Consider the following 25,195-nt stretch of genomic DNA (forward strand, 5'->3'; position numbering starts at 1 on the left):
GACCCCAAAGCAGGAGATGTTAGCTCTGTTAAAATACCACAGGCAAATATTCTCTGACCGGCCAAGTTTAACTAACAAGATTGTGCACTCCATTCAAACCACAGGGCCCTGCCCAGCACCTAGCAGAGCATATCAGGTCTAGGGGAAAATGCAAAAAGAGACCCTGGAGTAGATTGAGAGCATGTTGGAAAAGGGAATAATTACTAAATCAAACAGTCTCTGGGCTTCTCCAATTGTAATGGTGCCCAAGACAGATAAAACCATGAGGTTTTGTGTGGATTACAGGAAACTAAATGCAATCATACAGCCTGATCCACACCCCACAGCCTGAATAGAGAATTTCCCAATTGGTGGGTGTAGAATTCGTAAGCACACTGGATTTGACTAAAGGATACTGGAAGATTCCATTAGGTGCTGATGCCCTGGAAAAATCTGCTTTCATAGTGGATTTTGATCTGTATGAATTCAAGGTTCTCCTGTTTGGATTAAAGAATTCCGGCTCCATCTTTATGAGACTCATTAATGAGGTTTTCCATGGGTTACAGATCTTTGACAGAACCTATATAGATGACTTAGCTATTTTCAGCAGTTCCGGGAAAGAACATTTGTACCACATGGAAGTGGTGTTACACAGGCGAAAAGATACCAACCTCACTGTGCAAGGTCTCTGAGTGCATGTTAGGAGCTGCAGAGATATCATACCTGGGAGACAGGGTGTACAGTGGGCTGGTGCACCCTGATCCTTTGAAAGTAGAGGCCATAAAAGGCTGTCCTACCCCTAAAAGAAAGAAGCAGGTCCAATCCTTTATTGGGGCTGGCCAGTTATTACTGCAGATTTTTAAAGGGGTTTAGTGAAATTGTGGCCTCCATAACAGACCTTTACAAAGAAGGGGAAACAAGACAAAGTGAAGTGGACTGAAGCCTGTGAAGAAGGCTTCCAAAATATAAAAGAAGTATTATCTAAGCAGCCTGTATTAGTCAGCCCGGATTTTGAGAAAACATTCTTGCTATGCACGGACAATTCTAATATTGGGTTGGGAGTTATGTTGATGCAGGATGGAGAAGAGGGAAAAAGACACCCCACTGCATATTTAAGCAAAAAACTAACACAAACTGAACTACACTATTCTACTTTTGAGAAAGAATGCTATGCAATTGTCTGGGCTGTAAAGCAACTTAAACCCTATTTCTTTAACAAGAAGTTTACCATGTTCAGTGATCATGGTCCATTGGTATGGTTACACAATGCAAAGGGAACCAATGCTAGATTATGGTCCTACAGGAGGTGTACCCAGGAGGTGTATCCTTGAAGTATATACAAGAGCTCTGAAATACTCACTTCTACACCAATTTCATGTTGGAGGTGTGACACTGAGCCAGTGAGAGTTAAGCAACCAGCAGGCTAAGTGACCCAAATTAACCATTAAAAAAACATATATGAAAAGTATTGAAATGGTAATCAGGTCCATTCCTTGTAGATAGTTATCAAACCCATGTTAAATAGACGAGAGTTTGACATGGTTAGAGAATTAGAGGTAGATTCTAATTGTATGTGTCTGTGTTTGCCTATATCTGTTTAACAATGTGATCTGATTATCTTGTAGATGCTAAACTTCTGTTCCCGTCTATGATGTTTCATTACTATATTCTATTGATTTAGAGATCAAAAGGGGATATTAACATTTAGATAAAACTTGTGGTGTAATAATATCATTGTCGTTATTTCTCTTTGAAGTTTGTAGTAGCCTACCTACGAGCCATTTGAATGGCTAACTGCCTTATGCTAATCAATGTATGCCTAGGAAATAGAGATTTACGTCAAAGCAACCATGTATATTACCTATTCTTCCTCAGGAGGAGTTCCTGCTGTGACAAGAGGCTTCTCAGTCTGCTTGGGAACTATAAGAAAAGGTCTCGGGCCTGGTCCCTTTTTAACACAGATCTGCTTAACCTTTGACAGGGGAAGTTCAAGCCGCAAGACTGAGGTCTCCAGATATGTCCTGGGTTATCGTTGCTATTTCTCACTGAAGAATTAACTGTGCACATGGACTGCCTATTGGACAATAACCTATGGAACCAATTCTTGAAGGACTTTTATAAATCAGAAGCTCACCATCTGCTATGAAACTGACCCAAGAAATGTATTCATATCTGTATGTATAATGATATTTTAACCATAGTAACTGTTTCTTTCCTTTTAAAAATAAATCTTAGATTAGTTAATAAGAATTGGCTGTAGGCATGTATTTGGGTAAGATCTGAAATATTCATTGACCTGTTGGGTAATGTGTCTGATCTCTTGGGATTGATAGAACTTTATCTATAGTGAATAAGATTTTAAGTAATCCTCACTCTACAGACTTGGCTGTCTGGGTCAGAGCCAAAGGCTGGATTGCTTAAGGAGAACTGTATTTTAGCTTCTTGGTAACCAGTAAAGTATTACAGAAGCTGTTTTGTTACTGGCTTGGTGAATCAAAATACTAGAATAAACCACTAGTTTGGGGGATAATCTGCCCTATTCTTTGCAGTTTGCCCTTATTGAGCATTCTCAAAATAGCCCCTCCAGTGACCCTGGTCTCATTGGCTTAGTGACTGCTTTTGTTGCCTTGCAAACTCCTTGCTAGAATGTTTGACAGGTTGACTTCCAGACAACATATTGATGCAGAAGCAAAATTAAGAACACAACTTGGTTGGAAATGCTTGCATGCTAGATTGGGTGCCCTTAAAAAGTTTCCTAATAAGCTTGCCCATTAGGTAAAGTATGATCGGTACCAGCATTATTTTCCACTTTAAGTACAAGGCACCCAATGTACAATTCCCAGAAGTTCATAATACTAATTTAGCCCCAAATCCTGCAAATAGCAATGCATGAGGGTAAAGGTAACCACAGGCACAGATATCTGCAAATTTGGACTCGTAGAGTACACAATATTTTAATTTAACGTGGAAAGCACAGCAGATAAGCTTAGTGCAGTTCCCCTTTCTTATCACAGATACTGCACTCATTGTACAATTGTTAACAAACTGCTTACAAATCAGTCTATAACATTTATCCATGAAGTACAGATACTTCTTCTTTTCCAAATACAATAAATTCAGACTTCAATGGGCCTTCTCGCATATATCAAGTTAGCCATGTGCTTAACTGGCTGAGCTGGAACTGCACCAGACTCTCAGCAGCACCTTGCAGAATCAAGCCAATAATACATACAGCTTAGAACATAAGAACGGCCATACTGGGCCAGAGCAAAGGTCCATCTAGCCCAGTATCCTGTCTTCCAACAGTGGACAATGTCAGATGCCCCAGAGGGAAAGAACAGAACAGGTAATCACCAAGTGATCAGTCCCGTCACACATTCCCAGATTCTAGCAAACAGAGGCTAGGGACACCATCCCTGCCCATCCTTGCTAATAGCCATTGATGGACCTATCCTCCATGAACTTATCTAGTTCCTTTTTTTAACCCTGTTATAGTCTTGACCTTCACAACATTCTCTGGCAAAGTGTTCCACAGTTGACTGTGTGCTGTGTGCAGAAATACTTCCTTTTGTTTGTTTTAACCTGCTGCCTGTTAATTTCATTTGGTGACACCCAGTTCTTGTGTTATGAGGAGTAAATAACACTTCCTTATTTACTTTCTCCACACCAGTCATGAATGTATAGACCTCTATCATATCCCCCCTTAGCTGTCTCTTTTCCAAGCTGAAAAGTCCCTGTCTTATTAATCTCTCCTCATATGGAAGTTGTTCCATACCCCCTAATCATTTGTGTTGCCCTTTTCTGAACCTTTTCCAATTCCAGTATATCTATTTTGAGATGGGGCGACCAAAGTATTCAAAATGTGGGTATACCATGGATTTGTATAGAGTCAATATGATATTTTCTGCGTTATTATCTATCCCTTTCTTAATGATTCCCAACATTCTGTTTGCTTTTTTAAATGCCGCTGCACATTGAGTGGATGTTTTCAGAGAACTATCCACAATGACTCCAAGATCTGTTCCTTGAGTGGTAACAGCTAATTTAGGACCCACTAGTTTATATGTGTAGTTGGGATCATATTTTCCAATGTGCATTACTCTGCATTTATCAACACTGAATTTCATCTGCCATTTGTTGCCAAGTCACTCAGTTTTGTGAGATCCTTTTGTAGCTCTTTGCAGTCTGCTTGGTACTTAACTGTCTTGAGTAGTTTCGTATCATCTGCAAATTTTGCCACCTCAAATTTTGTCTGTGGGTCTGTAAAAGTCCAGTCTGTAAAAGAAGCTTATTGGAACATCTCTGAGGGTGAGATTTACCTGCATTTAGTTTCTTACTGTATTAGGCGTTGCCTTCCGTGTTTTATTTTATTTTGCTTGGTAATTCACTTTGTTCGGTCTGTTATTACTTGGAACCACTTAAATCCTACTTTTTATATTTAGTAAAATCACTTTTTACTTATTAATTAACCCAGAGCAAATATTAATTCCTGGGGGAGTAAACAGCTGTGCATATCTCTCTATCAGTGTTACAGAGGGCGGACAATTTATGAGTTTACCCTGTATAAACTTTATACAGAGTAAAACGGATTTATCTGGGGGTTTGATCCCATTGGTATCTGGGTGTTGGAGACAGGAGAACTTCTTAAGCTGTTTTCAGTTAAGCCTGCAGCTTTTGGGGGACATGGTTCAGACCTAGGTCTGTGTTTGTAGCAGGATAGCATGTCTTGCACAACCAGGCAGGGCACTGAAGTCCCAAGCTGTCAGGGACAACAGTCTCAGAGGTAGTCCCAGCACATCAGGTGGCAGTTCCTAAGGGGGTTTTGTGACCCAACCCATCACGGCCCCAGTGGCTGTTTAACAGACTTTCTGCTTCTGATGTACTTAAAAAAAAGTTGCTATTACTTTTTGAGTCTTTGGCTAATTATTGTTCACATTCTTTTCTGGCCTTCCTAATGATATATTTACACTTCATTTGCCTGAGTTTATGCTCCTTTCTATTTTCCTCACTGGGGTTTAACTTCCACTTTTTAAAGGATACCTTTTTGCCTCGCACTGCTTCTTTTACTTTGTTGTTTAGCCACAGTGGCACTTTTTTGGTTCTCTTGCTATGTTTTCTAATTTGGGGTTTGTGACGGAGTGTACCAACCTCACACTGGCCTGGCGGGGGCGGACCAATCATTGTGGGGCCAGGTGGCCATGCCCTCTTTCCCCGGCTGAGCATGCTTCAGGTGGAGAAGCCAGATAAAAGGAGGCAGTCAGGACGGGTGATGGAGAAGGAAGGACTTACACTGCCGGCTCCTGCAGAGGTGACTGTGACGCTCCTGGAGGTAGAGCCTGAAGGCCTGGACGATGCTCCAGGCAACTCACTGACTGTGGAGCCCGCTGGGGAAGCCAAGCTGCCACCCGCTGTGGAAGCTGCTGCCTGCTCTATGTCCTAGCCCAGAGGGAAGTAAGGCCTATAGACTGTTTGTTTGTTTTGCCCTGCCCAGGAGCTGCAGCCCACATGCTACTTTGCCCTGAGCAGCGGACTAATTCCCCAAGTGCCACTGCTGCCCCAGCCAGTGGGCTGCAGGGCTCTAGACTGTTTGCTTACCTTGCCCTGTCCAGGGGCTGCAGACTGCCTGCTACTTGCCCTGCCCAAGGGGCTAATTCTCCAAGTGCCACCGCTGCCCCAGCGAGGAGGCTGCAAGACTCTAAACTCTTGGCTTTTTTTTTTTGCCCCACCCAGGGGCTGCAGCCTGATTGCTGCTAAGTACTATTACTTGCCCCAGCCAGGAGGCTGCGGGCTCCAGATTGCTGCTTTGTTTTAAGTGACCCTGTCAGGGGGTTGGGACCCACCTGCCTGAAATCACCCGCTTAACGGGGAATCCCGATGACTGGGTGATGGCATGAACCAGCCGCACACTGGGCCAACAAGGGCAGCCCAGCTCAATATGCCAGCCCCTGTCACAGGGTATACATTTAAGCTGAGCCTCTATTATGGTGTCTTTAAATAGTTTCTATGCAGCTTGCAAGGATTTCACTTTTGGCACTGTATCTTTTAATTTCTGTTTAATTAACTTCCTCATTTTTATGTAGTCCCCCTTTCTGAAATTAAATGCTACAGTGTTGGACTTCTGTGGTGTTTTCCCCGCCACAAGGATGTTAAATTTAATTATATTATGGTCACTATTACCAAGCAGTCCAGCTATATTCACTTCTTGGACCAGATCCTTTGCTTCACTTAGGACTAAATCAAGAATTGCCTCCCCTCTTGTGGGTTCCAGGACTAGCTGCTCCAAGAAGCAGACATTTAAGGTGTCAAGACATTTAAGGTGTCTCTGCATCCCGTCCTTAATTGACATGTACCCAGTCAATATGGGGATAGTTAAAACCCCTCATTATTATTGAGTTTTCTATTTTTATAGCCTTTCTAATCTCCCTGAGTATTTCACAGTCATTATCCCTACTGCTATATTCTTATTATTATAGCATGGAATTACTATCCATAGAGATTCTGTGGTACAGTTTGGTTCATTTAAGATTTTTACTTCATTTGATTTTACACTTTCTTTCACTGAGTGTCACTCCGCCACCAGCACCACAGTGCGCCAACTTCCCCTCTGCCCTGTGGGTGCTCGATCCTCCCCTGCCTTCTCTCCACCCCCATTCCACCACTGCCCCAAAGTCCCTACCCCTGCCCTGCCTCTTCTGCGCCTCCTCCCCGCAGCATGCCGTGTCTCCGCTCTTCCTCCTCCTTCCCAGAGGCTGCCCTTTCCCAAAAGTTTCCCCAGTTTCTAATATATCTAAATCCCACCACCCTACACAATTGTCTCATCCACGCATTGAGACCCTGCAGTTCTGCCTGTCTAACTGGCCCTGCACTTAGAACTGGAAGCATTTTAGAGAATGCTACCATGGAGGTTCTGGACTTCAATCTCTTACTTAGAAGCCTAAATTTGGCCTCCAGGATCTCTCTCCTATCCTTCCCTATGTCATTGGTACCTACATGGACCACGACCACCATCTCCTCCCCAGCACTACACATAAGTCTATCTAGATGTTGAGAGATCCACAACCTTCACACCAGGCAAGCAAGTCACCATGCGGTTCTCCCAGTCATGACAAACCCAGCTCTCTATGTTTCTAATGATTGAATCCCCCATAACTATTACCTATCTCTTCCCAATAACTGGAGGTCCCTCCCCTGGAGAGGTAGCCTCAGTGCAAGAGGATATCACAACATCATCTGGAAGGAAGTTCCCAACAATCGGATCCTTTCCTTCTGCTCCAGTTTGATGTTCTCCTTCCCTGAGATGTTCATCCTCCTCAATAGCACAGAGGCTCTCAGACCTGGGGTGGGACCGTTCAACTGCGTCCTGGAAAGTCTCATCTATGTACCTCTCAGTCTCCCTTAGCTCCTCCAGTTCAGCCATTCTGGTCTCCAAAGCCTGTACACAGACTCTGAGAACCAGGAGCTCCTTGCACCAAATGCACACGTATGCCACCTGCCCATAGAGCATGCTATACATGCTGCATTGGGTGCAATAAACTGGATAGCTCCAACTTTGTTGATGGACTTCTGCCTGGATTCTCTTTTTACTCCTGCAGTCTAGCCTTTAAGAAGTTTTGTACTGAAATACAAATAATTGTACCATGCATGAAGTACTTTTAACAATTTACTTTTTCTTAAAGTGGTACACAAATAGGTAAAGAAACATTGCTTTCCTAACAAAGAAGTATTAAAGCCAAGGTTGGGTAGTCTCATGGTTAAAGCAAGAGACTGTGAATCAGGTAGTCTGGGTTTTATTCTCAGCTCTGATACAGACATCCTGCATAATCTTGGGCCAGTCATTTAAATATGCTGTGCCTCACTTCCCCCATGTGTACAATAGGGATAATAATAGTTCCCTCTTTTAGAGGGTGTCATGGGATGTATGTACCCCATGCTGGCCCAGCAACCAAAGGGTTAATATGAGCACTGCCCTCCACTGCAGACTGCCAGCCTCAGAGCAGCTGGGATGATAAAAGGACTCTGAAGCAGAGGGGTGGGGCAGCTACCAGAGGAGTTAGCAGGCCAGAGAAAGGATCTCCTCTCAGCAAACTGCTAAAGGACCACCCAGGCACAACATCCCGGGAAGGGATGAATGGACCAGCAGACTGACGAGCCTGCAGAGGTCTGGGGGTAGATAGGAAGGAGCTCAGGGCACTGTCAGAGTTGGCAAACCATGATTCTGCGTGTCTAGCTTGAGGGCCCTGATCTGGAATTCAATGGAGTGGGTGGGCCTGGATTCCCTTATCCATCCCTGATGGACCTGAGATCAGAGAGGGTACCAGGAATAGATTTATGGCCTGAGTGAGTTGGGCCACACCCTGTTTAGCCAGGAGGGGCACTGTTGCACTGACTCACAGAGGGGTTGTGATGTTAAATTAATTAATATTTGTAAAGTGCTTTGAGATCCTTGGACAGAAAGTGCTGTAGAGGGGCAAAATATTCTAGAAGTGTAAAAGTGACCTCACCTCTAAGACCTTTAGTGAGTATGATTATATTTGTTTATCATGTCTACTAACTCCCCCTCCCATTTGCCTTCTGGGGAAATCCATTGTCAATATTTAACAGTAATTTCTAGTCTGGGAAAAAAGAAGTCCATCAATATGTGCATTACAAAACAAGCACTACCATTTTACAAAGCAAACAAGAAACAGTTGGAATACGAAAGTGTCTAACACTTCATTTTCTGATCTGGCACACTGCAAAAACCCTTGCTTATTTCACAGGGTTTTATTGACCTCTCTCAAGACGATGCGATTTCATCCCTACCCTTCTTGTCACTAGAACTTGCAAACTGTCAAATTTTGATTCTCTCTTTTCCCTGGTGCTATTTTGTAAATTTTGCCACGAGGAGAAACTATATTTCACTAACAGAACTGGTTTGCCCTGAGAATAAATGAAAGCGTGCATCACAGCAGAGCAAGGAAGGAAAAAGAAAGTTCAAAAGGAAAATTCTATGAGCAGAGCCTTGCAGTAACATCTTTTGCTGTAACATATCACCTTATTCAGGGAACCTAAAAGATGTACAAGCTCTGGGAAACATGCATGCATCTTACAATGGGAACTGTTCCCATGTATCTAATAGCAGATTTTGGCCCAAGAGTAGCAAAGTTGATATGGGTCAGTGCTTGACTGCAAAACCTACAGTGGAATGTAGTTGGTGACCAAATAGTTCACACTGCTCTGAATCAGTACGGAACCAATGCTGGGTTGCTAGGTTGTGTAGCAGAATTGCTACAGATGTGACTAGAACCTGGTGAATATTACAAAACATTTTCAGGATATTGATTGGAACTTCAAAACAAATTCATCTCCGCTATTTCCCTGCATCTGTTATGTTTGCGTTTTGCTAATGTGTACTGAATGAGCTTACTGTGAGAAATGTTAATGGGAAGAGTTAATTTTAAGTTGACTTTGAGGAATATTCACAGATTGTGAATTTGGTATTTGTAAATATGAACATTTTGCACCAGAAACCTGATTGTAACACTTATGATTTTCCTTCATGTGTCGCTGCACTTTCTTTCATGCAGCCCCCAACACACAAAGTGCCCTTTCTGAACTAAGCTCCTAACTTCATACATACCCCAACATAGGTGCCTCCCTGCAGCTGACAGTTAGGATGTTAACTCCATGCGATGAGTGGCATATAGGACACACTCTTCTGGTTGGCGAGTTTCATTGGTTAGATTAGGTGGGGAGTCACCTAGCATGCTGGCTTTTGCGGATCACATTCTTAGGTGTGGACAAATTGGAGAAAGTCCAGAGGAGAGCAACAAAAATGATTAAAGGTTTAGAACACATGACCTATGAGGAAACATTGAAAAAAATGGGTTTGTTTGGTCTCAGAAAGAAGAGTGGGGGGGGGGGGGCAATAGGTTTTCAAGTACAGAAAAGGTTGTTACGAGGAGGAGGAAGAAAAACAGTTTTTCTTATCCTCTGAGGATAGGACAAGAAGCAGTGGGCTTAAATTGCAGAAAGAGAGGTTAGGTTGGACATTAGGAAAAAAAATTCCTAACTGTCAGAGTAGTTAAGCACTGGAATAAATTTCCTAGGGTTTGTCTTACTAAAGAAATCACCAGCAAGCAAAGATCAATCATGGCTAATTTTAGCCAAAAAGGATATTTCCCCCCCCTAAAATTATGATACAGGGTATTCTCATGGAAGCAGTTTTGCAACTTTCATGGTGTTATAGAATCTACTGCCAAGTGTTTCAAACAGTGCTGGGGATAATGATAGAACTAACTAACTAACAGTTGCAGCGAGTGGAAAGTGGTCCACATGACAAATGCCACAATTAGCATTTATTAGCTCCCTTGATGGCAATCTCAACAGAATGGGCCTGGCACCTGAACTGCCTTCTCATCATAGAGTTGGTCTCTACAGGTCAGGGCAGGAACACATGTGCATGTGTGGGAAGACTACCTGGATGCTGCTGCATTTTCCCCCCTTAACAATGGCTAGCCTCTGTCTGTTGAGTAACAAATGATATTGATCCTATTCAGCTGGATCCATATTAAAGACAGACTTTCACACAGGAGAAAACATTGTTTATTTCACAAACCTTACCATGGGCCTGTCACGTTCAGCATTCCTTGCACTGTGATTTCCAATCATTTTGCTTGAGTAAGAACTTTCCTGTCACATACTGTCTCTCCATTTTTGCTTATTTCTGCAATATAACCACAATCCAGTATTAGTAACATAGCAGATTATTGTCCTCTGTTTTCAGCTATTAAGAATCACATGGCATTTTTACAAGAGTAGAGGCTTTACTTCAGTCTTCCAGTGACAATATTCCATTCCCAACACAGTTACGATGCGCTTTTAGCTCTGTCATAGGCATTAAAGCAAGTGGGTCAGCTTCATAAAGAAAACAAGTGCTCCAGTTCACATTGGTCTTTCAAACCACCTTGGGGAAAGGGACCATAACATCTCCCACCCCGCAAAACAACAACAAAGATTACTATTATAAGTTATAGTATAATCAAGATAAATCTCCTAGGCTCAGATACTCAAAGGTATTTAGTCTACTAACTTTCATGGAAGTTAGGAACCTAAATGTCTTTGAGGATCTGGGCCTGAACTACACTCACATGAGGATTATTAGCCACCTGTGAAACAGAAAGACCCATTTGCCTGATGCTTCTGGTTTTTATGCTGACACACATGCCCTGGGTTTTCATTTGATAACCTGTTGCACTTGTGCCTGTAGCAGGGCTTGATTAATCTGGCTCTTACACTCACTAGTACTCTGACAACGCTCTAATTAGCTTTTTAATGAGGAGTAAGCTCTCTCTCTCTCTCTCTCTCTCTCTCTCTCTCTCTCTCTGTGGCCCGGTGACTATTCAAGTATTTTATACAAAGTGGAACAGCTTCAGCAGGAGTGATTGAAAAAGACCCACCCGAGAATATCCCATAGCCTGATGGACATTCACATGGAAAAAGAAAGACCAAAGTTCAAATTCCTACTCCAGATCAGGGATTTGAACCTGTGTCTCCCACCTCCACGTAGGAAAGCCATAGCCACTGGGCCAAAAGCTATAAAGTGGGCATTACTAGTGCTCTCTCCTCTTCTGGCCACTTTTTGAATCTAGTGCTTTTTGTTTTTTAAGACGGCCAAAACTCTTTGATTAATTCATTTCAAATTTGAGAATAGGGGTTGATTAAACTGCGTTTTTTGACAAATAAATTATTCATCCAAAAAAATCCACCCAGCACAAGAGTGTTTCACTTTCCTATCTTTGCCCTCCTCTGTATGACAGAATCGGAGTAAAATGTTTAATTGCAACCATGTGCCCTCCTAGTTCACTAGGGGGGGGAAAGCCCCACAAACCAAACAAACAAGATGCCCAGGAGAAAATAAATTGTTGTTAAGTATTTAAACTTTACAAGAGATGCTGATAAAATTGGATGATATTGAAGGCAAATGTGCAAAATAACAGTAAAATGGTGGTAAATTTACAAAACTGAGTTCACGTTCTTTTTTTCTCTGAGTCATCAGTGAAGGAAAGTCATATCTTTCATGCCACAGTCACGTATAACAAGCAAGCAGTTCTCTCTGGAATGACTCTAACACAAAGAAACCCTTGAGCTAGTGAGATTTGAAGGTATCAGCCAGCTCCGTGATACTGAGTTCCTATATAAAAAAATTGAAATATCACAGGGAGTCCTGCTGGAAACAGAATAAGTCTTAGGTCAGGAAGGGGGGTAATGTAAGAAAAAAATGAGGTAACAGAGAATGAGAATCATAAGTGTCATAACAAAAGGCTCAGCCAGACATCTCATTATATTCTGAGGAAAGGTGGATGAAATTGGCACACTGAAGTAATTGAGCAGTGATTTTTAATGTCCATGAAAGGTGGAAGACCAGGAAATTCCTCCCAGCTAAATTATCTGTTTCCAGGCCAGGCAATATCTTTTCTCTTCCGCTCTATATTTCTCAGTGATTTTCATTGTCGGTTGCTATATATCACAACATCCACTCTTCTGTGCAACTCTGAGACGTTTCAGTCTCTTATTTCTAGGAATTTCATAACTAAATCATTGACAAGAAGCAGGATCAGGGATCAGGATAGGTCATACAGTTAGCTAAAGAGAAAGATGTTATCATAGGAAACAAAGATCAGTCTGGGATGAATGGAGAGAGTAGGAAAGAAAACCGAAAATGTGGGTAGTAGGGAGGGAGAAGATCACAAAAGGTTCATGTAATCTTTGGATTAGCATTAAAAAAATCTATGGATAGGTTACTAAAATTTATCTGAACCAAACCAATGAACCTTCTGAGGGGTCACCTTATTGTGATTAAAATTAAAACAGTTAAGACTAAGATTTTCAAAAGGGACAATTTTTGAAAAAGACACTTTAATGGGATCTGATTTTCTGAGGTTGGTTGTAAAAAACTTGCTGAAAACCAGGCCCTTTTAAGGTGTCTCAGATTGCGCACTCAAAAGCTGAGGCACGCAAAATGACTAGTCATTTTTGAAAATCTTGGTCATAGTTTCCTTTTGGCTAAGCCTCCTAATTTGCTCTGAATTAAAAGCAAAACAGTGTTGAGTACCAATTGTTACTTTGGTTAATTTACAACAACCAAGACAGTCGCATACTTAGCCTAATGCTTATCGCAAAATTAGACAGCAAAGATTTTGGTGTAGATGTTAGGAGCTCAAATAATATTCCTATATAGCATTTTGGGACTAAATCCTGCCCTCCCATCTAAAGTTTCATGGGAGAGCTCAAGTTCAGAAGAAATTTCTGGGGATTCTAAGCCACATTGCTTTCACTGAATCTTCGATGCAGATAACAGTATACCTCTCCATTTAGTGAGCAGGGATATGGCCCTCCAATCCCACAGATTTTTTGAGTTTCACTGTAAATCTTCATAGTATTCCCCAAGCGTCCTTGCTGCTTTCTAAAACACTCACCTGTTATGCACCTTGTGCATTATAATATATGGGTTAATATTGTTTTACATGGTAAAATGTAGAGGGGATGATGTAGTGGAGCACTTTGTGAAGGGATAATTCTGCCCTGAGACATTCTGGGACCAGAGAGAGCAAATGAAATCCTGAAGAAGAAGCAGCCCATCAGTAGCAATTGTGTAGCTCCAAACTCTCCTCTCTGAGAGAAGTCTATGGATGAGGTCAGTGTATGGGATATTGAACCATTATTGAAGTGACTATAAGGAAAAAAATATTATGCTACATATAGATGGGGAAAGGACAACTGAACAGAATACTTACTAATTTGCAGGTTCAAGGTATGAAGCAGATCCTGTTTGTTAAGTGTCCTTAATGTTATTTGTAGGACAGGTCAAATTTTGCCATCTAATCTATTTTGGAGCGACAACTGGATTTTCAACTAAACAAAATGTTTTGTGAAAAGTGTTTGCTTTCTGCAGAAAATCTCAACTTCTTACTGAAAAAGAGAACATCCAAAAATGAAAAATTTCAGCCTCTAATTAAAAATATTCAATTGGAAAACATAGCTGCAGTACTTTATGGGAGTTGTAATTCATGTCTTATGCCCCATTTTTTTCTATGGGCCAGGTTCCCTAGCCAAATTACATCTGTCATGATGCACCACAGTGAGAGACTCCCATAGTGCACCACAGTGATTCAACATGAGTGGAGACTTTTGTACATCAAGGGAGATATTATCTGGTCAAGCCACCTAGTCCATAGAGGTTAAGCATGGGCATGAGGCACTTTAACTACACTTCTCATGAGGAACCGTGACAGCACTTCTGAATCAAAATTTTTGGGTTTCAGCTGAACGTTTTCAGACAAAAAAGTTTTGGTTTTCAATTTTTTGCCAAAAGTTTAAACTTTCCATGAAGTGGGTGGGGGGGAAAATCTAGTTATTTATATTCAAGTTTGTAAACAGGTTATTTTTATTTATTCTTCCTTGTAATGTGTGTCTTGTTACCCATCCAGTGCACTCACCATAATTTATAATGGACTTTAGATTGTGGATACTCTGCATAACTTCCACTAGCACTAGCTTTTCTTATCTTAGAAGATAGCAGGGTAGATGCTGCAGTGGAGAATGGAATTAGTAGCTAGAGCTATCTGGAGTAGAGCAAGAACTGTTTGGGATTTCCCAAAAAAGGCCTTAGAAATCTCACCAAAGCTTGAGTTTCAGCAGCTCTGCATTAGCATGTTATTGACTCAAGTAACAGCTACCACAGTGAGTGGTCTACTGTTTATATTTAAATTCTATTCCTACATTGGTTATTTTCCTTATAGAGTGATTATTGCCACTCTTAGAGTGAATTCAGGAATTCCTTCTGTATATAGGAAGGGCACTGGGGTAAAATCTCTCCTAATATCAAGCAGACTGTATTCATGATCAGGGCCTCCCAACTCCTACAGATGTGGGAGTTGAGATCCCGCTGTAGCTCATCTATATAGGAACTTTAAGGTGGTATATAGCCCGAAAAATGCTTATGGCCATCATCTGTGAGGGAGCTACTAGTTTTGACATATATGGATCCTGTTATTGGGAAGGTAGAATTTGAAGGATATATTTTACACACACTCTCCTGCTTTTTTTAAGAGTGGGGACATATTTGTGTTCCCATCACCTTCTCTTCCCTCCCCCATGTCTGTTTTACAGGGGAGAGCTGTTGTTCGAGAGTTGTATAAGTCTATTAGTGTCCTCTGTCGGATAACACAGGGACTTGTGCGGGTGGAAGGGAGCTCAGGAACATCTCTAGAACCCTGCAAATCCATGTATATCGGCAGACCATTTTTGCAGATTGTGGATTGGATACGGATACAAATTTTGTATCCACACAAGGCTCTAAACATCTCTACAAGTCCCGCTACAGAGGGGGTGAGTAGCCCCCTTGCAGGCTCACCTTATGTCCTCAGAATCGGAGTGGTGCAGAGCTGGCATATACAGGAGTATAAAGTCTTACTCATACTTAACTAAGTCTGGAATTTGGCTCCAAATTTGTACCTAGTTGGCATCTGTGACCATCATGATTTCCAACTTACTACATAGCAAACTGATCCCTACTATCTTTTGAATGATGAAATCTGTCTTTTTCTCTATGTAGCTTCCAGCCTTTCAGTAGGAAATTCTGAAGCCAGCTGTTCCTCTAATGTGGGAAGCATGCAATAAGCTACTGTTTGCAGTGCCCTTTCAAAATGACTTGGAGGGATTACTGGTCTCAAGTAAGGATTGTATTGATCAGGGTTGTGTAAAGCAAGATGCTCCTTGATTTCCATTTCAAGCCTTTGTGCAAGAGTTTCCTATATGCAGCGAGGCATTCAGCCATCTTCTTTTATCACACTTATCCATACATGGAGTGGCTAGGAATGGAAACTGAGTGGTGGGAATCAGAAGTAATTATCTGGAGAATAGCTCCCTTTCTGGCTAACGGTGATAAGGGGAGACATGACTGAAAGGACATCTAAGTCTATTTTAGTGTACAGACTAATATACAAACTAAAACAGGTCAAAAAGTTTCCAATGAAACATTTCTCTAGCAGAAAAGTCACACAGCTGAAATCAATATGGTCCATGGGAATATATCGATTTAGAAAAAAAATGCATTACAAAAATAGAAATGAAACATCTATATATAAGGCATTCCACCTTATTGGAATGGAAAATTTTGATTTTTCATTTTAAAATAACTTTTTGCTTTGACATTTATTTTTATATTATAGATAGATACAATTATGTAAATATAATAAAAATAAACAAGTTGAAATTAAAACAAAATATTTCAACAGAGCGAAAACAAAATTTCTTTAAAAGTTGTGTTTCACAGAAAATTTCAAAATTTGATATTTTTTTCTAATTCAGAACAAAAACAAATTTCAAAATCAAAGAATTTCCAATGAAATTGAAATTCCAGATTCTGACAAACTCTGAACCCTGGTATAAGTAGGACAGAATCTAGGCGAGCACATTCACCTAATGTTGTATATGCCACAGCAAAAGCAAACTTGAATTGCTAATTCATGCCAGACAGTTGATTTCTGACCAAAGATTTTCTTATGTCACTTTTATAGTATGTTATGCTGATACCACTATGTCTAGTGCATATTCAGTAGGGGTTTCTCCCCTCTTTTTTCTTTGTATTTCCTTAATCTACTAATGTTGAGGTGCCCTTCTTGTATATGTTAGTATGTTAATGATTTCAACTCATCATATACATCAGTTCATTGCCATGGCATTCTTGTGGTTGGATGTGCTTTATAAATCTTTCCAAAAGCTGGTGTTAGGTCATTTTACTGTGGTTGGCTGATGTTATTATGGACAAAATTCCCCCTTACACTCTACTTCCAGTTCCCCAAACTTAGGGGTTAACTAAGTTTATCTATGCCAAAGTTCATCTCCAGCCTCATGCTAACTGTTGAAACTGATATAAGCCTGTATGTTCCTTGCATTATTGCTGAATATAATAAAGGCAGAATAATAAAGGCAAGGCAGTGAATATAGTAAAGGCAAGCTAGCCCTATGGGCTACCTCCTTCACATACAATCCCAGCTACTGGATGGTAATACAATTTGCCAATGTATGCAACATGATATTACATTTAATAGTGGCTTCTCTTCTGGTTGCATCATATTTCAAATATTCTTATCCCAATTTAGCTGAGGGCTAGCTTTCTCAGCTTTATGTAGGATCTCAGAATGGCCCAGGGCCAAAGTGATGTAAAAAGAACAAAAGGCACAGAAGTATACTAAAAAATAACAAAGTAAAATAATGGTTACAGATAACTCAACCCATATTCAGATTTACTTCTTCCTCAAAGGGGAAGTATTCCCTTTAGTGGGCATCATGATAAAACCAGTAGCAGCAAATTCAGTATTACTACCACAGCCATTTGACCTTAGCTAATAAGCCTCATAAGCCTTCAATTCACAAGCTCCTGAAAAGGCTAAACATTTTTGAACTAGTGAATTCGAGCTCTAACAGCATAATGTCCTTGCAGGAACTGGGAAATGAAATGTGAATGCCTTCTCGTGAGTTATTACCAACTATTTTGGATATTCTCAAAGGGTAATAGAAATAAGAAAAATACACTTGCATGTTTTCCAAGATTCCAAGCTGGTGTTATTTACAAAATATGTATTACTCTTGTGGGGGTATTCTCAACTAAATTACGTCTCAAACATTGCAAACTACCTTGATCTGCCATACATGGGATTTAGAAAAGGAAGCACAAAGAAATGAAAATAGCTATTAACTTGAAATACCCCTTGTCCGTCTTAGGTTGGACTGCCAAAGAAAGGCATGAATAATTAGAGAACAGTTTTGAAAATGTAGATCCAAACATCTTCTCAAGTGTCAAATTGCATAGCTGTGTCCCATGCTGATTTGGAAATAAAGCTCAGCGTCCTTGACTCCAGTATCTCTTCTCTAACAGTTAAGATTTGTCTATGTGGTGCGTTAGTGTGTGCCAGCAGAAATGTAAATTTCAGTGCACACTAACATGTCATGCACTAATTGGATGTGTGGACCCTGCTGACAAGCATCAATCGTTCCCAATTCCCAGCAGAATCCACATGGCCATTTAGCGTATGACATGCTAGTATGCACTGGAACTTACACCCCAGCTGGTGTGTGCTAACACACCCTGTAGACAAACCCTTAGACCACACCGTCTCTCTTTTGACAAAGGGATTTTGTATGAGGGATATGCATTATTATTGTGATTTATTGATTTGTATTGGGGTAACACCTACAGGCCTTAGGACCCAGCTGTGTGAGGTGCTGTACAGAATAAAGATGAAGAGCTTGCAATCTAACCAGTCAAGACAAAGATGGGGGAGAAAAGGATACAGAATACAAGTGGCATACAGAATGATGGCTTGTAAGCATCATGCTTATCCTTTTACAAGTGCCACAATTTTTGGTTAGTTGATATTTTGTTGCATTTTTTTTAAAAATGGGGGGTTATTTGGTTAACTGTTTATATTAAATGGGGGAGGGTGAATGAGGGAAGGACCAAATCGGGTAAGGAGGAAGGAAATGATGGAGAAAAAAATGTGTGGAAGTTGAAGTGATAGTGAAGTGAAGAGTCTGTGGAGGAAGGAGCTGGAGTCAGCAGCCAATCAGCAGAGGAGAAAGAATATTCACCGCAAAATCCTTAGAAAGCAATCTGATGACATCATCTACAGGCACCAACTTTCCCTGCTCTGCCCCCAGCTCCGCTCCCACCTGACCCCTTCTCTCAAACCCCCACCCCGCTTCTTCCTACTCCCTATTCCGTCCCAGGCCCTGCCCCCACCCCACCCTTTCCCTCAAGCCCCACCCCTGCCCTGCCTCTTCCCTGCCTCTTCCTGCCGCCTCCTCTGAGTGTGCCCCATCTCTGATCCTCTCCCTCCCTCCCCCTCCCAACACCTCCTGCAAGCTGCAGAACAGCTGATCGCAGCACGCACTGGGAGGGAGGGGAAGGAGTTGATCGGTGGGACTGCCAGAGGACAGGAGGTGCTGGGCGGGAGGGGATGAGCTGGCTGCCAGTGGGTGCTAAGCACACGCTAAATTTTGTCCAGGGCACTCCAGTCCTGGAGCACACATGGAATCAGCACCTATGACATCATCAGTGTCCATCAGTCCCTGTTTAGGCTGTTTCTTTTGTTTCCTTCCATTGGCTTGAGTTCTCCTGTCCCTCAGACTGGCTTTGCTCTGTAGATTTTTTCTTATCCTACTACATATGGCAAGGTTCAGGAGGTCACTGCAGCCTATTAGTGAATAGATGTTTATGGAACATTCACTGCCATTGTATCGAAGATAAGTAGACAGTAGGTCCCTGTGCTCAGGGCTGGCTCCAGCATTTTTGCCACCGCAAGCGGCAAAAAAACCCCAACTTGCCGCCGAATGGGGAGGCGGAATCCTGCCCACCGAACACGGAGGAGGAGTGATGGTGCGGCCACCGAATTGCCGCTGGCAACCGAAGAAGAGTCATGTCCCCACCGCCAAATTGCCGCCCCAGAGCCCGATGTCCTGCCGCTCCTTTACATTTGCTGACCCAGGCACCTGCTTGGTTCGCTGGTGCCTGGAGCCGGCCATGCCTATGCTGTAATAAGCTCTGTTGGGGTAGACCCATGCTGATCCTCTTTGAAGTCAATATAAGTTGATTCAGGTATAGGGCTCCTTCCACCAGAGATGATTTCAGGATCAGAACCTAAGTCTTTCAGAAAAAATAAAAGGAAGACAGAATTTCTGTTTGTGGTGACAACAGTTGATTCTGTACCTCTGGAGTCACAGCTGTTCGCATGGGCTCCAGTTTATTGCATTATGCCCCTTTCTCTGCCACCCCACTTTCTTGGAATAGTTTTCCCCAAAATTGTACACCTATTTCCATTACTGTCTATTGTCAAAAAATTAGCTCATCATCCCACTGTTTACCAACTGCCTCCTTACAGTACATACTTCTTCATATCTTAGGTTACTTCCTGAGCCCCACAGTCCCTTGTGACTTTCCAACTGTCTCAGCACCTGTTGGTTAGTTAGTTTTTAGACACATTTATTTGTTTCATTTCTTGCTGCTAGTACATTGCTAAAGTATCTCCTACAGCAGGTTTTAAAATATGCTAAGGGTTACTGCTTGGTAAAATTCCACTCTCTAGTCTTAGCTTCATTTTAACTGTAAAGCAAAATCAGAGTCTTGCTCCCAGGAAAGCCTTAAAATCTTTATTGACCTATCTTTAAGTGCTATCACCCTTAATACTCAAAAAGAAAAGGAGGACTTGCGGCACCTTAGAGACTAACAAATTTATTTGAGCATAAGCTTTTCGTGAGCTACAGCTCACTTCATCGGATGCAAGCTTATGCTCAAATAAATTTGTTAGTCTCTAAGGTGCCACAAGTACTCCTTTTCTTTTTGCGAATACAGACTAACACGGCTGAAACCTTAATACTCAGTTACCAGGTTTATATGATAGTCAGTGTTTTATTCTGAGCTGTCAAATTGGACAAAAAATTCTGTGCAGTTTGACCACATAGAGTAGACTAAACTAGGGCTTTTGTGGCCAAAATAACTTGTTTTACAGAAACTTGAAAAGGCCTGGTTGGGCTAGATATATTCCAATTGCAAGAAGAGTAAACCAGTATGGAACTTAAACCCCTGCATGTTGTTTTTGGTGTCATTTTCTGCACATCATCAGTTCTTCTATAGCTAAAATTGCCCTAATATGGAGACAAAAGATAGATTTAAACTAAACATGGTCTCTTTGTAAATAATTTGTATTATAAGAATTATTATATATCCCAAAGTGAATGTACCCATTTATCAGGGAAGAGATAAAATTACTAAGATATGGTATATATTTGATAAAACTAAATTGTGTAACACATTATGAGCCATCGATGTGTAGGCAGAGGGATAAACAAGAATTCTTCCCTCTTACATGACTTCCCAGACTCTCTACGATGTGAGGGAAATATATAAAATATGGATAATATTATTATTAAAATATGGATTCTATTAATATAGGGATTCATAAATTAGAGCTAATTTAGGTATGTCAAGGCATAACTTTCTGCCTAGACCAGAGAAATTATACAGAATCTCTCATGTAGCTGAAACAGATTGTTTGTAGCAAGGGCTAGTTGTACCAAGACCTACAAAGCCAAAGTGATGTCGTTTAAGCTAAGAAGTGTATTAGTGACCAGTACATGACCAGAAGATCTAATGGTCGATTGAGTGGCCGTAGATATATTCATTGCTGGAAAAGCAAAAATCCAGCCCAGTGTCAGGGTCCAACATATGGGCTATCTGACCCATTGGTTGGAGCCAGTAGTAGAGTCAGGGCCCTGGTCAAGCAAAGGATCAAAGCCAAAGTCAGCAACTGAGATAAGGACAAGGAAGCAGGAATAAGGCAGGGTAACAGGGGCCAGGCAAGGGAGCAGGGAGTTGATCTCAGAGGTCTGGGCAGCAACAGGCCTAGCAACTAGTTGCTCAGACAAGGGATATGAGAGGAACAGGAAGCTTTATATGCAGTGATGTACAATCTGCTGAGTCATTGGTCATAGCCAGAGCTGGATTTAGGGGCAGGCAACCCAGGTGACCACCTGGGGTGCTGGGCTTAGGGGGCCACTGGGCTCAGGGTGTTATTTTTGTTCTCAGTGAGAAAAGGGAAAATAGAATGTTTGAAGGAAAATGTTTCAGGTATTCTGTATGTGGATTCATTTCTCACTAACTCCTAGAATGTTCTGGATCTTTGTAGAATCTCATGGAACCTTCCAGATTTTCTGAGAACTACATTTTCCTTGAACCTCCTAGAATGTTGTCAACCATGCCCTTGTGGGTATATAGGGGGTGGGCATCGCCAGTAAGTCAGTGATATATAAGAACAAAGTGAAGGGAAGTGAGAGCTCAGCTGCGATGTTGTGAACCTTGTTTCTGCAAGTGTGAACGTGTGCTTGTGTTTTAAGAATTGAAGAGTGTAAGTAGCAACTAATAAAGGACATACTTAATGAGATTCCAGAGTTATCTATCAAACCCCTATCTTTGCAACAATATAAAAAAAGTACTGTTACTTCTTTTGCCGTGCTTAACACATAATGTTTGCTGACTTTCTAAAACTGAGGCTATGTCTACACTGCCGCAGTAAGTCGACCTACGCTATGCAACTCCAGCTATGTGAATAAAAGCTGAAGTCGACATACCTTAGGTCGAGTTACCAAGGGGTCTACACTGTGGGAGGTCGATGGGAGAAAATCTCCCATCGACTTACCTTACTCTTCTCATTGGGGGTAGAGTACAGGGGTTGACCGGAGAGCGATCTGCAGTCGATTTGGCAGTCTTTACTAGACCTGCTAAATCGACTGCTGGTGGATCAATCTCAGAGTGTCGATCCCCACTGTAGTGTAGACCTACCCTGCGGAACATAGACTTTTGCTCTCCCTAATACTGTCTGTTTTCCCCCATAGAAAATAAAAGATCCCCCCGAAGAAGCCTACAGGAGCTCAGTATAGGAAGTGAAAAGTTCAGTTGCAATCTAGTTTGCAGCAAGGGGCAAAATTTGATGGAAAATATCTGAAACAGAACAACATAAATGGGGCTTTGGGCAGTAGTGATTGTCACATTGCAGAAGAAATTGAGGCGTGAAGAGTAAATGATGAAAGTCCTATTACTAAGGAATTAGCAGATCTACCTGAAGATAAGGAATGGAAATGTGAGGAAAGTGTTGGAGAATCGTCCAATTTTCCTGGAAGCATAAAGTAGAGTGATGATAAAGAAGAATGTGGCTCATAGGAAAAGGAGAGTAATGACAAACTTAAATCTTTTTTACATGAAAAGGAGAGAAACGGTAAAGGATAATCAGCCTTGCATGATGACGGAAAGAGCAATGAAAAAAATTGCACACCAAAAATTGATATATCAGATCCTGCTTTATGGTCAGCGATCCTAAACTCTGCCAATATTGATCAAACAATTTTGAACGGACCGGGCAAAATTTAATATATGATGTTTCCAGTAAATGAGCATAAGCGACACTTCTCAAAGTCACACTGAAAAAGAAAAGGAGTACTTGTGGCACCTTAGAGACTAACCAATTTATTTGAGCATAAGCTTTCGTGAGCTACAGCTCACTTCATCGGATGCATACTGTGGAAAGTGTAGAAGATCTTATACACTTTCCACAGTATGCATCCGATGAAGTGAGCTGTAGCTCACAAAAGCTTATGCTCAAATAAATTGGATAGTCTCTAAGGTGCCACAAGTACTCCTTTTCTTTTTGCGAATACAGACTAACACGGCTGTTACTCTGAACACTGAAGAAGAGTACTCAAGAATGGTGAAAAACTGAATCGGCAATGGCTAGTTTTCTCAAAATCAACTTACAAAGTGTTCAGTTTTTGTTGCAAAATATTTTACAAGAATGCCAAATTGTTGCTTGTGCTTTCTGTGTACAATTACTGGCATAACTTAGCTGATGCTCTGAAGCAACATAAAAAGTCACTCAGCCATTTTACAGCCTACTCCAAATGAACGGAGGTTGAGTCTGGGCTCAAGCTAAATAAATGCATAGATGAAGAAAACCAGTGTATTATTAATGCAGAAACCCAGCATTGGAGGAACATGCTTGAGCATCTGATCTCAATTACCCCCTTCCTTGCCAAGAATAATTTGGCTTTCCGGGGCTCGTCAGATAAGTTGTTCATTGAACATAATGGTAATTTCCTTGGTTTGGTAGGGCTCCTTGGGAAATATGACAATGTCATGCATGAGCACCTACATCAAGTAGTTCGTAAAGAAGCTATGGACCATTACTGCAGCAAAACAATTCAAAACGAATTGACTGACCTTATGGCAAAGAAGGTGCTTGATAACTTATTGATGCGTCTCAGCAAAGGGAAGTACTACACTGTAATAATGGACTGCGCTGCTGACATTAGTCACAGTGGAAAGATGTCATTTACAATAAGATTTGTTGACAATGAGGATGGCTGTATCCAAGTAAAGGAAAACTTTTCTGTTTCTGGTCTGTGGGTGACTCTACTGGAAAAGACCTATCTTTTTGAAAGTATTGAATAAGAATAAAATAAAGCTTCAGGCCTGCCGCAGACAAGTTTATGACACCGGCATGAACATAAAGAGAAGAAACAGTGGCCTCCAGGCAAGGATCCTTGTGCTAAATCCAAGAACTTTCTATGTGCTTTGTGGCTCACATTCCCTCAACCTGGTTGTGTCAGTTGCAGTGTCATCTTCTTTAGATTCAGTATCTCTCTTCAAAGTACTGCAAAGGATATACATCCTTCTTTTCAGCATCAACTATCATGGGGAAGATCCTCACAGACAATGTTCAAAATCTGTCTGTGAAGCCACTCAGTGGGAGAGCCGCACTGACAGCATAAGACCAGTGAGATACCAAATGACTGAGATTTATGATGCCCTGATGGACCTGGTGCAGTCAAGTAAAGCTGAGACCAGAATCTGACACAAGGCACAAAGTCTGGCAAACCAGATCACTGACTTTAAATTTCTGGTCTCAGGTATGGTTTGTGATTATATCCTGTTTCAAGTAAATGTTGTAAACAAGGCATTACAAAATCAGTCAGTGGGCATTGCGACCATTACTACTTGGATGAGAAGCTGCCTTGATTTCATTGTGGCCTACAGAGCCAACGGATTTTAAGATACCATCACATCTGTCAAAGAAATGGCAAAAAACTTAGAAGTTGAGCCTGTCTTCAAGGAAATTCATATTTGTCAGAAGAAGAGACAGTTTGGTTACAAGGGCTGATGTGAGGTGATGGGAAGCTCAGAAGAAAAAATCAAGAGGGAGTTTTTTTTCTTGTTTGTTGACACTGCTGGAGTATCCATCGAAGAAAGTTTTGAACAAATGAAGCACCACGAAAAGACCTGGGGTTTTTGTATGACCTTAGTAAGCTGCCAGCGGGCAGGAAAATATTCTTGAACAATTGTACAGACCTTCACTGGATGCTAACCCATAGGGAACGTTTTGATATCGATATAGACCTCTATGTTGAATTAGAAAACATCCATCACATTTTGCAACACAGAAAGCACTCTCCACTCCAAGTTTTCCAACTCATTCATGACTCAGAGCTGATGGACACTTTTCCTAATGTGTGGATACTTTGAAGATTCTGCTCAAACTGTCAGTCATGAGTGGTGAGTGCAGCTTTTTGAAGATCAGGCTCATTAATCTTTGATCGATGATGGCCAGTAAGAGGCTGACATTGCTTG

The 25,195-nt window shown here is 41.4% G+C and overlaps 1 long non-coding RNA gene across 1 annotated transcript in view; it reads right to left on the reverse strand.

Moving 5' to 3' along the window:
• The window catches only part of LOC141981295 (uncharacterized), a 57,142-nt gene that overhangs the window by 25,807 nt on the left and 6,140 nt on the right, over positions 1-25,195 (reverse strand). The window contains exon 2 of the long non-coding RNA XR_012637719.1: positions 10,582-10,684. This is a non-coding gene — a long non-coding RNA (uncharacterized LOC141981295). The remainder of the gene's footprint in view (positions 1-10,581; positions 10,685-25,195) is intronic.

Source organism: Natator depressus, chromosome 2 (assembly GCF_965152275.1).
Source record: "Natator depressus isolate rNatDep1 chromosome 2, rNatDep2.hap1, whole genome shotgun sequence".
NCBI lineage: Eukaryota > Metazoa > Chordata > Testudines > Cheloniidae > Natator > Natator depressus.